The sequence below is a fragment of the Siphateles boraxobius genome, unplaced genomic scaffold (genome assembly GCF_051911475.1).
Source record: "Siphateles boraxobius isolate OS27281-9 unplaced genomic scaffold, OSU_SipBor_1 269, whole genome shotgun sequence".
NCBI lineage: Eukaryota > Metazoa > Chordata > Actinopteri > Cypriniformes > Leuciscidae > Siphateles > Siphateles boraxobius.
The window spans coordinates 1,449,321-1,462,195 of NW_027508886.1; the positions used below are offsets into that span (position 1 = coordinate 1,449,321).

General features: G+C 43.9%; 7 non-coding genes across 7 annotated transcripts; all 7 read right to left on the reverse strand.

Moving 5' to 3' along the window:
• Window positions 1-57: 57 nt before the first annotated feature.
• trnaf-gaa (transfer RNA phenylalanine (anticodon GAA)) lies at window positions 58-130 on the reverse strand. Its single transcript has one exon. It is a non-coding gene; the product is annotated as a tRNA-Phe (tRNA).
• A 93-nt stretch (window positions 131-223) lies between these two features.
• trnai-aau (transfer RNA isoleucine (anticodon AAU)) lies at window positions 224-297 on the reverse strand. Its single transcript has one exon. It is a non-coding gene; the product is annotated as a tRNA-Ile (tRNA).
• Window positions 298-385: 88 nt separating this feature from the next.
• trnap-agg (transfer RNA proline (anticodon AGG)) lies at window positions 386-457 on the reverse strand. The gene has a single exon. It is a non-coding gene; the product is annotated as a tRNA-Pro (tRNA).
• Window positions 458-2,303: 1,846 nt separating this feature from the next.
• Window positions 2,304-2,376, reverse strand: trnaf-gaa (transfer RNA phenylalanine (anticodon GAA)). The gene has a single exon. It is a non-coding gene; the product is annotated as a tRNA-Phe (tRNA).
• Window positions 2,377-2,631: 255 nt separating this feature from the next.
• Window positions 2,632-2,703, reverse strand: trnap-agg (transfer RNA proline (anticodon AGG)). The gene has a single exon. It is a non-coding gene; the product is annotated as a tRNA-Pro (tRNA).
• Window positions 2,704-3,120: 417 nt separating this feature from the next.
• Window positions 3,121-3,192, reverse strand: trnaq-cug (transfer RNA glutamine (anticodon CUG)). Its single transcript has one exon. It is a non-coding gene; the product is annotated as a tRNA-Gln (tRNA).
• Window positions 3,193-11,028: 7,836 nt separating this feature from the next.
• On the reverse strand, window positions 11,029-11,102 carry trnai-aau (transfer RNA isoleucine (anticodon AAU)). Its single transcript has one exon. It is a non-coding gene; the product is annotated as a tRNA-Ile (tRNA).
• Window positions 11,103-12,875: the final 1,773 nt, after the last annotated feature.

The following is a 12,875-nucleotide window of genomic DNA, read 5'->3' on the forward strand; positions in this document are numbered from 1 at the left end:
AGATAGCGATGAGGCTAGGTGGAATCAGGTAGACTAAAAGAGATTACGTGGTTCCTCTGCCGAAACCCGGGATTGAACCAGGGACCTTTAGATCTTCAGTCTAACGCTCTCCCAACTGAGCTATTTCGGCCAGATACTTGAATGGTTTAGCCAGCAGCCATGTCTGGGAGACCGCCCGTCATTTTCGAGAAGAGCAGAGCGAAGGTCCCAGAGAGAAAATGAGTGGCCCGTACGGGTATCGAACCCTCGACCTTGGTGTTATTAGCACCACGCTCTAACCAACTGAGCTAACCGGCCTCTCTCTGGCACATTTTATCCCCAATTTCTCAGAAATATCCTGGTTGCCCTAATCAGGCTGAAGAGATTAAAAGCAAAGCCTAATAATGGGCTCGTCCGGGATTTGAACCCGGGACCTCTCGCAGCCTAAGCGAGAATCATACCCCTAGACCAACGAGCCGAAACATACATCCTCCCTGCTGCTGCCGGTCCGCAAACATTTCAGCTTCCATGGCTTAAAGCGCAATTTTTTGATTAAATCTACTATTAAAAGGTAGCCAGTGCAAAGTTTCCAGCACAGAGGAAATGCGGCCTCTTTTTTTGTGGTCATTGGAAATCACGCTGCAGGACCTGCACACGAATAATGAGAAGCTTACTTACAGGAGCCTGGTCTGCAACACTGGACCCAGTTGATGTTGCAGGAGCAGAGGCAGCACTTGGCTGGACAGAAGGCTGTGGAGGAGACTGCAGAGGAGGCTGAGCAGGGCGCAGAGGAGGAGACTGCAGAGGGGGCTGGGCAGGGCGCAGAGGAGGAGACTGCAGAGGAGGCTGGGCAGGCCGCAGAGGAGGAGACTGCAGAGGAGGCTGGGCAGGGCGCAGAGGAGGAGACTGCAGAGGAGGCTGGGCAGGGCGCTGCAGTCCTGTGGGTGGCTGTAGTGAGGATGGTCCTGGAGCAGAGGGACAGGGGTTGAAGGCCTTGCTGGAAAGATGGGAGTTGCTCTTTCCAGTGGACAGGAAGCTCTGCAGGCGACTGGGACACCTGGCCAGGGGTCCACAATGCTGTAGGAGCAGGATAAGGGGCAGGAACAGGGGCAGGGGCACGAGCCGGGGCAGGAGCAGGGCCTCTCGAGCCTGCAGTGGATGGAGAAAAAAGAAAAAACTTACCCACTTACAGGGTTTGGCTGGAAACAAAATCTTTTGTACCAGCTGTGAAGCAAATAAATGCTTCCCCCGCGCCAACAGGGCCTACACATTGGTCGCCAGCAGTGGCCTGTTCTTAGTGGCAGTAGGTGGAGGAGGAACAGGCACAGTGGCAGTGGGCACAGCAGCAGTGAGGACAGATGCAGTGGTCACAGTGGTGGTGGGCACGTGGGCTGGAGTAATGTATATAATAATGTAATGAATGACACAAAAAAATACTAAATTAACAACAACAAAAAAATGGTTTAAGGAGGATATTGCTTAATTAGCGGTCGGCTAATTATCTTGACAGTAGTGGCATGTTTTTTACTGTATATCATGGTAAAGTTGCAGGTTCACATGTACAGAAGAAAACGTGTGCTATTACACGCTAGCTAGCTTTATTGGCATGTTTAATTGTCTAAAAACAAACACTGTTTATGAATGAATAATGATCGATTATACAGTCGTGAAGAATAGACTTACCTGTTGCAAAGATTGCAAAGATGACGATAATAATAGCGGTCGCCGATTGGTCAAAAGTAAGCCACAGGAGCAGAGCCAGGTAGGAGAAACGCGATTGGTCAAAAGTAAGCCACAGGAGAGAAAGGCGATTGGTCAAAAGTAAGCCACAGGAGAGAAACACGATTGGTCAAAAGTAAGCCACAGGAGAGAACGTGATTGGTCAAAAGTAAGCCACAGCAGAGAAACACGATTGGCTCACGTGGGCTTACTTTGGGCTTACTTTGGCTCAATCGGTAGGAAGCAGTAGGCGCAAGCGAGAGGTAGTGGGATCGATGCCTGCATTCTCCAGTGCTGTCCATCCTTTTTACGCCCCTCTTCAAGGGGCACTACCTAGATGAGCTCTTGCGGCTCAGTGCTGCCGAAAATGTTTTTTCGAACGAGGTACTGCACACATCCTGGCAAATGCAGGTCCCACCGAGATTTGAACTTAGTTCGCTGGATTCAAAGCCCAGAGTGCTAACCATTACACCATGGAACAAACAAACCCTGATAGCTGGATGTATGAGAGGCAGATAAAGATGAGGCTAGGTGTAATCAGGTAGATAAGAGCTGCCGTTTGGTCAGTGGACCGCCTCGACTAAGAGAGGCGGACGTGGTTCCTCTGCCGAAACCCGGGATTGAACCAGGGACCTTTAGATCTTCAGTCTAACGCTCTCCCAACTGAGCTATTTCGGCCAGGTACTTGTGCGGTTTAGCCAGCAGCCATGTCTGGGAGACCGCCAGTCATTTTCGAGAAGAGCAGAGCGAAGGTCCCAGAGAGAAAATGAGTTGCCCGTACGGGGATCGAACCCTTGACCTTGGCACTATTAGCACCACGCTCTAACCAACTGAGCTAACCGGCCTCTCTCTGGCTCATTTTATCCCCAATTTCTCAGAAATATCCTGGTTGCCCTAATCAGGCTGAAGAGATTAAAAGGAAAGCCTGATAATGGGCTCGTCCGGGAGTTGAACCCAGGACCTCTCGCACCCTAAGCGAGAATCATACCCCTAGACCAACGAGCCGAAACATACGTCCTCCCTGCTGCTGCCGGGCCGAAAACAATTCAGCTTGCATGGCTTAAAGCGCAATATTTTGATTAAATCTACAATTAAAAGGTAGCCAGTGCAAAGTTGCCAGCACAGAGGAAATGCGGCCTCTTTTTTGTGGTCATTGGAAATCACGCTGCAGCACTTGCACACGTGCTAGGGATCGCGCCTCGTCTTTGTCTTTGAGAGCGATGGACACCTCAGGAATTAGATCAAATGGTAGAGCGCTCGCTTAGCTTGCGAGAGGTAGCGGGATCGATGCCTGCATTCGCCAGTGCTGTCCATCCTTTTTACGCCCCCCTTCAAGGGGCACTACCTAGATGAGCTCTTGCGGCTCAGTGCTGCCGAAAAAGTTTTTTCGAACGAGGTACTGCACACATTCCTGGCAAAAGCAGGTCACACCGAGATTTGAACTCGGATCGCTGGATTCAGAGCCCAGAGTGCTAACCATTACACCATGGAACCTTGGCGTGTGTCAACTTTTCCCATAAGCAGCGGAGATTTAAGTCATTGAGTCCAAAAGCACGATAGCAAGGAGCAAATGAAGCCTTTGCTTTTTAAGCCCATGGCTGCGTTCCAAACCGCATACTCAATGAGTAGGTACTTAATTTCAATGAGTACTTACTTAACGAGCGCTAAAAGAGTAGGTACTTTATAGCCAAATCTCGTTGAGTATGAATGCGATCCGGATTCCGGACATCATCCGCCATGTTGACGTTATCATGTGACTTACGACACGTTATCACAAGCGCAACAACTTAAAAGATGAACGACACGTTTAATTCATCTATCTGTAAATATCTTGATCTTGATGAAACTTGCTCATTTTGTGGTATTGTTGAAGAAACAGCTGCCAATTTATTTTGTGAATACATTTAGGGTTGATTTAAGTTGTTATATTTTAAACCCTTCTAATGTGACCCACAGTTCCTTATAACGATTTTTTAAGAAACCCCAAAATCGTTATCTCTTGAATATGTTGTTAATTTCTTTATTTTATACCCAAAAAGTTTCTCCTTCAAGTTTTCCTCTTTTCTTGATGAATTTACCTCTCGTTTCATCCCTCAGACAATAACAACAAAACTATTTTTTAATGTATTATGAAGAACTATTTATATTTAAAGATATTTAGCCTTGTTATTGTTCTTTTTTCCTGTGTATAAATATCATATTATGATGTACACAAACCAATGATCTTTATGTTTTCTGTTTTGTCATTATGATTGTTCATTGTTAGATACAACTAGTATCTTTCCATGATCTTTATGTATTAAGTTTATAAGTTTAAATTATATGAGCGACAGGTGCACTAACACTTCATAACATCATTAACTCGACAGCACAAGCTAGAACAGTTTTCCTCTGCGTTTACTGTCTGCAGTGCACAAGGAGACAGGCCGCTGCTCGAAGATCTCCTTTGGAGAAACTGTTGACTTTATACTCGAAAAATGCAAGTATCGCTCATAAAAAATTAATATTACATCAGAATGAATTGCATTGTTAGCCCACCCCAAAACTTAAACAAAATATTATTAAATGCTGACCATTACTTAATTATATGACTTTTTTATATATACTAAAAATGATATAATTTAATAAAACAAGCAAAATGTAATTTGTTTTGTAATATGAGTTATGCTTAGAGCCTCTTCTTAATATTATTAACTTGTCTTTATTTTTAGGTCATGTTCCAAAAATATTCAAGCTGGCAGTAATAAAACCTCTCATTAAGAAACCGCAATTAGATCCAAATAACTTAGCAAATTACAGACCCATCTCAAATCTTCCATTTATGTCTAAAATACTAGAAAAAATTGTGTCCGCTCAATTGTGCTCTTTCTTACAAGAAAATGATATCTATGAAAAATTCCAGTCGGGATTCAGACCGCATCATAGCACAGAAACTGCGCTAGTTAAAATTACAAATGATTTACTTTTAGCTTCTGACCAAGGCTGTATCTCAATACTAGTTCCGATCTTAGTGCTGCGTTCGATACTATCGATCATAAAATACTCTTGGATCGACTACAAAACTACACTGGTGTTCAGGGACAGGCATTAAGCTGGTTTAGATCGTACTTATCAGACCGTTACCATTTTGTCTGTTTAAATGGGGAAAAATCAAAGATAACGTCAGTAGACTATGGAGTGCCGCAAGGATCGGTGTTAGGCCCTCTGCTATTCTCAATATATATGCTGCCACTTGGTAATATTATAAGAAAACATGGAATTAATTTCCACTGTTATGCTGATGACACTCAATTATATATCTCATCACGACCAGATGAAAACACTAACTTATCTAAATTGACAGAGTGTCTAAATGATATAAAATGCTGGATGACGTGTAATTTCCTGCTATTAAATTCAGATAAAACGGAGGTACTACTTATTGGTCCAAAAAACTACCCACAAAATCCCTTACAATACAACTTTAATTTAGAATGATGTCCTGTTACTTTATCCACTACAGTAAAAGACCTGGGTGTTATACTAGACCGCAACTTGACTTTCGAAAATCATATTTCATATATTACAAGAACAGCCTTTTTCCACCTTAGAAACATTGCTAAGCTACGCAACATGCTATCTGTTTCTGATGCAGAAAAGTTAGTTCATGCATTCATGACCTCGAGACTAGATTACTGTAATGCTTTATTAGCTGGCTGCCCTGCATCCTCAATCAACAAGCTACAGTTAGTGCAAAATGCAGCTGCTAGAGTTCTTACTAGATCAAGAAAATATGATCATATAACACCTATTTTATCATCTCTACACTGGTTACCTATTAAGTTACGTATCAATTACAAAGTATTCCTACTGACCTATAAATCCCTAAATGGTTTAGCTCCTGTGTATTTAACAGACCTTCTATCGCCATACAATCCATCGCGCTCTTTAAGATCACTAAATTCGAGGCTTCTGGTCATTCCTAGGATATCTAAGTCCACTAAAGGAGGGAGGGCGTTCTCGCATTTAGCTCCTAAACTCTGGAATAGCCACAATAGTGTATTGTGAAAAGCGCTATACAAATAAATTTGAATTGAATTGAATTGAATTATGCATGAATACACGTGAACATCTCAATTGTCAGTCAAGCAATGAATTAATGCATACATTAAATAATTATATTTTATATACTGACAACAATAAGAAACATGAATAAATGAGTAAAAGAACAAATAAAAGTAACCATCACACAATAAACAAATGCATGCACATGAAACAAATCTTTATTCAAACTACAAGCATGTATTTGGGCGCTGAAGCCCACATCCTACTGCCATCTCAACACAGCGGTTCCCATTCTGCGGCTTTATTCTGATGAATTCACCAGAGGTGACCGTGCCTTCGTGCCGGAGCTTGTTGCTGCGCTGCGCTTCACAATCTGAGGCGATAAGGGCAGATGGAGAGATCTTATGACAGTCTCATCCATGGCACCGTTTCCAGGATTCAGCTCTGGGCTCCTCATCCTCAGTGCTCACACCAGTCTGAATAAAAACATGTTTAGTTACTTTATAGATTTGTTTATTTACCTTATTTACAGCACATTAGTCTAATGTCAACAGTGTTGACAACAGTGAATTAACGTTATCCTATCCTATGATAATGCCACACATACATCACTCAGATGTCTTTTTCATGTTGTGATGTGCTCATCTGCAATATGTCAGTACTTACAATATTTTCCTTTCAGATGTAAATAGACATTTTAAATAAGCGTGTTTAAGATGTATATGGTTATGTAAATCCACTTTAGAGACGTTACGTGTGCTTAGAGCTCCCCTGTTAGCTAGCTATACAAAACATGTTTTACAGCAAAATCACAACTATACTATACTGTCTAACTACTTTACACCTTCAACAGTTAAAACGTCTACTCTATTGTAGTTTAACACATAAGGAACCGTGTTTACTCACATTTGAAAACCCCCGGCGTCGCTGATCTCCGTGATGTTTGATAATAACGTATGCTCTCGCGTGGCCTCCTGGGATAGAAGAGTATCCATCGGTTGAGCACTCAAAAATCGGGCCGGAAGCAGTAAGCCATCCGGGAACTTCTCCCCTACTCTTTTATGAATACTGATGTTTCGAACGTACTGCTTCCTTCACGTACTGTTTTCGCCTACTATATAGTAGGAAAGTAGGCACATTCGAACGCACTTAAGTCCAAATCTCGCGATAATTGTTACGTCACCCAGGTAATTCTCGCCTACTCTTTTGGATTAATACATACTTTTTCGCTCGCCTACTCTTTTCCCATACTAAATAGTAGGGAAGTATGCGGTTTGGAACGCAGCACATGTTTCCCCAATTCCGACTCTGTTTGAGAGTGCCAATTTCACTGCCACGTCAGCAGTTGTGCATCACCTCTGTTTTTTCCCACCCTTCCGCAAAGAACCTAAAAAGGTTCTACCGAGATTGGAACTGGGATCGCTGGATTCAAAGCGCTAACCATTACACCATGGAACCAACACTTCCTGATAGCTGGCTGTCTGAGAGGCAGATAGCGATGAGGCTAGGTGGAATCAGGTAGACTAAAAGAGGCGGACGTGGTTCCTCTGCCGAAACCCGGGATATAAATATCCTGGTTGCCCTAATCAGGCTGAAGAGATTAAAAGCAAAGCCTAATAATGGGCTCGTCCAGGATTTGAACCCGGGACCTCTCGCACCCTAAGCGAGAATCATACCCCTATACCAATGAGCCGAAACATACATCCTCCCTGCTGCTGCCGGGCCGCAAACATTTCAGCTTGCATGGCTTAAAGCGCAATTTTTTGATTAAATCTACAATTAAAAGGTAGCCAGTGCAAAGTTTCCAGCACAGAGAAAATGCGGCCTCTTTTTTTGTGGTCATTGGAAATCACGCTGCAGCACCTGCACACGAATAATGAGAAGCTTACTTACAGGAGCCTGGTCTGCAACACTGGACCCAGTTGATGTTGCAGGAGCAGAGGCAGCACTTGGCTGGACAGAAGGCTGTGGAGGAGACTGCAGAGGAGGCTGAACAGGGCGCAGAGGAGGAGACTGCAAAGGAGGCTGGGCAGGGCGCAGAGGAGGAGACTGCAGAGGAGGCTTGGCAGGGCGCAGAGGAGGAGACTGCAGAGGAGGCTGGGCAGGGCGCAGAGGAGGAGACTGCAGAGGAGGCTGGGCAGGGCGCTGCAGTCCTGTGGGTGGCTGTAGTGAGGATGGTCCTGGTGCAGAGGGACAGGGGTTGAAGGCCTTGCTGGAAAGATGGGAGTTGCTCTTTCCAGTGGACAGGAAGCTCTGCAGGCGACTGGGACACCTGGCCAGGGGTCCACAATGCTGGAGGAGCAGGATAAGGGGCAGGAGCAGGGGCAGTAGCACGAGCCGGGGCAGGAGCAGGGCCTCTCGAGCCTGCAGTGGCTGGAGCGTAAAAAAACACAACAAAATTATCTTATTGTTTTAGACTTTCACTGCATGACTTTCTCAGCTCTGCTGGACAGCTACTGCGATTACACGGTTTACTGCAAAGCATGTATGATTAGTAGAGAGATGACATGATGATGAAAAGATGGAAAGAAGCAGTGAAAATCATCCTGTTTTTCATCCAAGCACCATTAGAAGAAATACAAGAAGAAAAAAAGATGGGATCAGCCAAGTGTGAAGCGAAGCAGACCAAACACTACAACAGCCACTTATTCCAAGGGGAGTGGGGGAAGTGTGAGATGACAAGAATGAGCTTTAGTCAGTGATTACGATAAAAAATGAAATAAAACCTTTTACATACACCTTTAAATTATCTTTTTTCCTTTGAGGATGTTCACTCAAAGAGTGAATGTAGATAGACACCTGAGAAGTGCCATTCCTCTGTGTTGTGAAATAAAATAATATGTCATTTAAAAAATACTGTTTTGTTTTATTTGTAATTGTTTGTAAAATATTGTTTAAGATTTACATACCTTGAGGAAGTTGTTCCTCAGCTTGCGAGGCTACAGTTGCCATCTCCAGGTCATCTTCCTCCTCAAAAAAATCCGTAGCAGCAGAGTCTGTAAAATAACATAAAGCACTAAGCACATGTCACCAACACACTTGTATGCGTTAAGTGATACTCACCACATGTAAAGAGCTGTCTCCGGGCTGCGGACTCAGACGCAGGATGTACACGTGGTCCTGCAGCTGTTGAACACGTATTTTCGTTAGACATATATACTGCATAATATATACTGTAATGATTTTAAAGCTTGCAAATCACTTACAGGGTTTGGCTGGAGCCAAAATCTTTTGTGCCAGCTGTGAAGCAAATAAATGCTTCCCCCGCGCCAACAGGGCCTTCACATTGGTCGCCAGCAGTGGCCTGTTCTTAGTGGCAGTAGTTGGAGGAGGAACAGACACAGTGGCAGTGGGCACAGCAGCAGTGAGGACAGATGCAGTGGGCACAGTGGTGGTGGGCACGTGGGCTGGAGCCTGCCTCTTCAGCACGTGTGCTTTGAAAAGGGCCATATTGGTGTTAGGCCTGGCCTTTGCCTTCTTCAGGTAGGTGATGAGAGCCTGGGCCTCCTTGCTTGGGTCCTCATACACCTCCTTCATTGACCTACCCTTAAAATCCCCAAACTCCACCATCAGACATCCAGAGTCTCCTGTCCTCTGGGCCTCCTGCAGCATGGCCTGTTTTTTCTGATACACCTCCACAGCCTCGCCTACTTCCCTGATCTGCGAGGTGTATCTGAGGAACAGGTGTTTGTTGTCCGACAGCGGGTTGTCCCTCTCCTCCTCCCCCAAAATGCTGCTGACCAGATAGCAAGCATACCCCAGTGAGTTCTCCAGCAGCCACAGGAACCTCTGACCCTGGTGTTTCCCAAACTGGATCTTGCAGTGAGCCAGAACCAGGAACTGGTCTCCAGGATTCCCTCCATTCTGCCTCACAAAGGCAGTGGCCTCAGCCAGGACCTCCTCCTTACACCTGGCCCTCCCTGCCAACACGATCTTCCTCCTATTGGCCTCCTCAGTTGGCCCCATAAGGAGTCGACCCTCAGAGGTTCTCCGTAAAACCGGGTATGCATACATAATCTGAAAGGACACAGGCATAAACAGAACGTTACATAGCTGTCAAATTCCAACTGAAAGTATTTTACTACATCATTTGTTTTTTATGTAATTAATTATTATAATATTATAATAATTAATGATTATTATTATTATGAGCATAAGCATTATTGTTTTTTATACAACTGTGAATCACTTTGAATTGCCTTGTGTACAAATTGTAAATAGTGTGATAATCTTATTAATAAGAAAATAAATAACACTTCTTGGTACAATCTTGCTGGTATCATGCCATGCTTAAATCGTTTTGTTTTGTTTAGCTTTTGTGGCAGAGATTACTAAGAAACACCAAATATAACATAAAGGCGTTTATGACAATTCATAATAATATGATCATCAAACAGATCTAAAACTTAAAATGGTATATCAAATCGTTTTGGTATATCTTTTATAACATAGTTGAGAATCATTTGTTGAAACAAAAAAACACTTGTTTTTGCCTATTCATGTCTTTTTAAATATGTATAACATAGTATTTAAAAAGATAACATAAATATGTATACTGGTGTATAACATAGTATAGTATAACATATATGAATTAAACTTTTTTTTTTAAAGGTTTTAGTAAAAATCTTCTTTTGCTCAAAATAATGTAATGAATGACACAAAAAAATACTAAATTAACAACAACAAAAAAAATGGTTTAAGGAGGATATAGCTTAATTAGCGGTCGGCTAATAATCTTGACAGTAGTGGCATGTTTTTTACTGTATATCATGGTAAAGTTGCAGGTTCACATGTACAGAAGAAAACGTGTGCTATTACACGCTAGCTAGCTTTATTGGCATGTTTAATTGTCTAAAAACAAACACTGTTTATGAATAAATAATGATCGATTATACAGTCGTGAAGAATAGACTTACCTGTTGCAAAGATCGCAAAGATGACGATAATAATAGCGGTCGCCGATTGGTCAAAAGTAAGCCACCCTAGCAGAGCCAGGAGAGAAACGCGATTGGTCAAAAGTAAGCCACAGGAGAGAAAGGCGATTGGTCAAAAGTAAGCCACAGGAGAGAAACAAAATTGGTCAAAAGTAAGCCACAGGAGAGAACGCGATTGGTCAAAAGTAAGCCACAGCAGAGAAACACGATTGGCTCACGTGGGCTTACTTTGGGCTTACTTTGGCTCAATCGGTAGGAAGCAGTAGGCGCAAGCGAGAGGTAGTGGGATCGATGCCTGCATTCTCCAGTGCTGTCCATCCTTTTTACGGAGAGGCCCCAGAGAGAAAATGAGTGGCCCGTACGGGGATCTAACCCGCGACCTTGAAGTTATTAGCACCACGCTCTAACCAACTGAGCTAACCGGCCTCTCTCTTGCACATTTTATCCCCAATTTCTCAGAAATATCCTGGTTGCCCTAATCAGGCTGAAGAGATTAAAAGCAAAGCCTAATAATGGGCTCGTCCAGGATTTGAACCCGGGCCCTCTCGCACCCTAAGCGAGAATCATACCCCTAGACCGAAACATACATCCTCCTTGCTGCTGCCGGGCCGCAAACATTTCAGCTTGCATGGCTTAAAGCGCAATTTTTTGATTAAATCTACAATTAAAAGGTAGCCAGTGCAAAGTTTCCAGCACAGAGGAAATGCGGCCTCTTTTTTTGTGGTCATTGGAAATCACGCTGCAGCACCTGCACACGAATAATGAGAAGCTTACTTACAGGAGCCTGGTCTGCAACACTGGACACAGTTGATGTTGCAGGAGCAGAGGCAGCACTTGGCAGGACAGAAGGCTGTGGAGGAGACTGCAGAGGAGGCTGAGCAGGGCGCAGAGGAGGAGACTGCAGTGGAGGTTGGGCAGGGCGCAGAGGAGGAGACTGCAGAGGAGGCTGGGCAGGGCGCAGAGGAGGAGACTGCAGAGGAGGCTGGGCAGGGCGCAGAGGAGGAGACTGCAGAGGAGGCTGGGCAGGGCGCTGCAGTCCTGTGTGTGGCTGTAGTGAGGATGGTCCTGGTGCAGAGGGACAGGGGTTGAAGGCCTTGCTGCAAAGATTGGAGTTGCTCTTTCCAGTGGACAGGAAGCTCTGCAGGCGACTGGGACACCTGGCCAGGGGTCCACGATGCTGGAGGAGCAGGATAAATTGCAGGAGCAGGGGCAGTAGCACGAGCCGGGGCAGGAGCAGGGCCTCTTGAGCCTGCAGTGGCTGGAGCGTAAAAAACACAACAAAATTATCTTATTGTTTTAGACTTTCACTGCATGACTTTCTCAGCTCTGCTGGACAGCTACTGCGATTACAAGGTTTATTGCAAAGCATGTATGATTAGTAGAGAGATGACATGATGATGTAAAGATGGAAGGAAGCAGTGAAAATTATCCTGTTTTTCATCCAAGCACCATTAGAAGAAATGCAAGAAGAAAAAAAGATGGGATCAGCCAAGTGTGAAGCGAAGCAGACCAAACACTACAACAGCCACTTATTCCAAGGGGAGTGGGGGAAGTGTGAGATGACAAGAATGAGCTTTAGTCAGTGATTACGATAAAAAATGAAATAAAACCTTTTACATACACCTTTAAATTCTCTTTTTTCCTTTGAGGATGTTCACTCAAAGAGTGAATGTAGATTGACACCTGAGAAGTGCCATTCCTCTGTGTAGCGACTGACCGAATCCTGTTTTTCTTTCACTACTGAACAAATATGAACACATATATGTTTAATTCACAAAACCTTGAATCATGTGAAATGGTGCCCCAATGTCTGCCAGCAGGTCATTGATTAACTCCATTTATGACGCATTGCGCAATCAAGAAACAGGTCCCGTTGTTCTCGAAACCCTCACGTGGTGCACACCACGGATGGACAATATGCCCTAAGGATACACACACACACACACCACACATACCCGCACACAAACGTCCTTTGTGTGCAACTTAGGATAGGAATGTCCTTAATGTATATAACACAGAATTGTATCTAACCTTCCTGTATGCATGCATATCTAATTAGTTTTGTCTTATTCTATAGATGTAATTGGAGACTGGTCTGTAACTTCAAATCTTAAGTGTATTTCTAACGAAAGATTACCTAACAGGATCATCTTCTGTAACTCTCCCTCTTGCTAGGTCATAAAACTTTATGACCCCCAA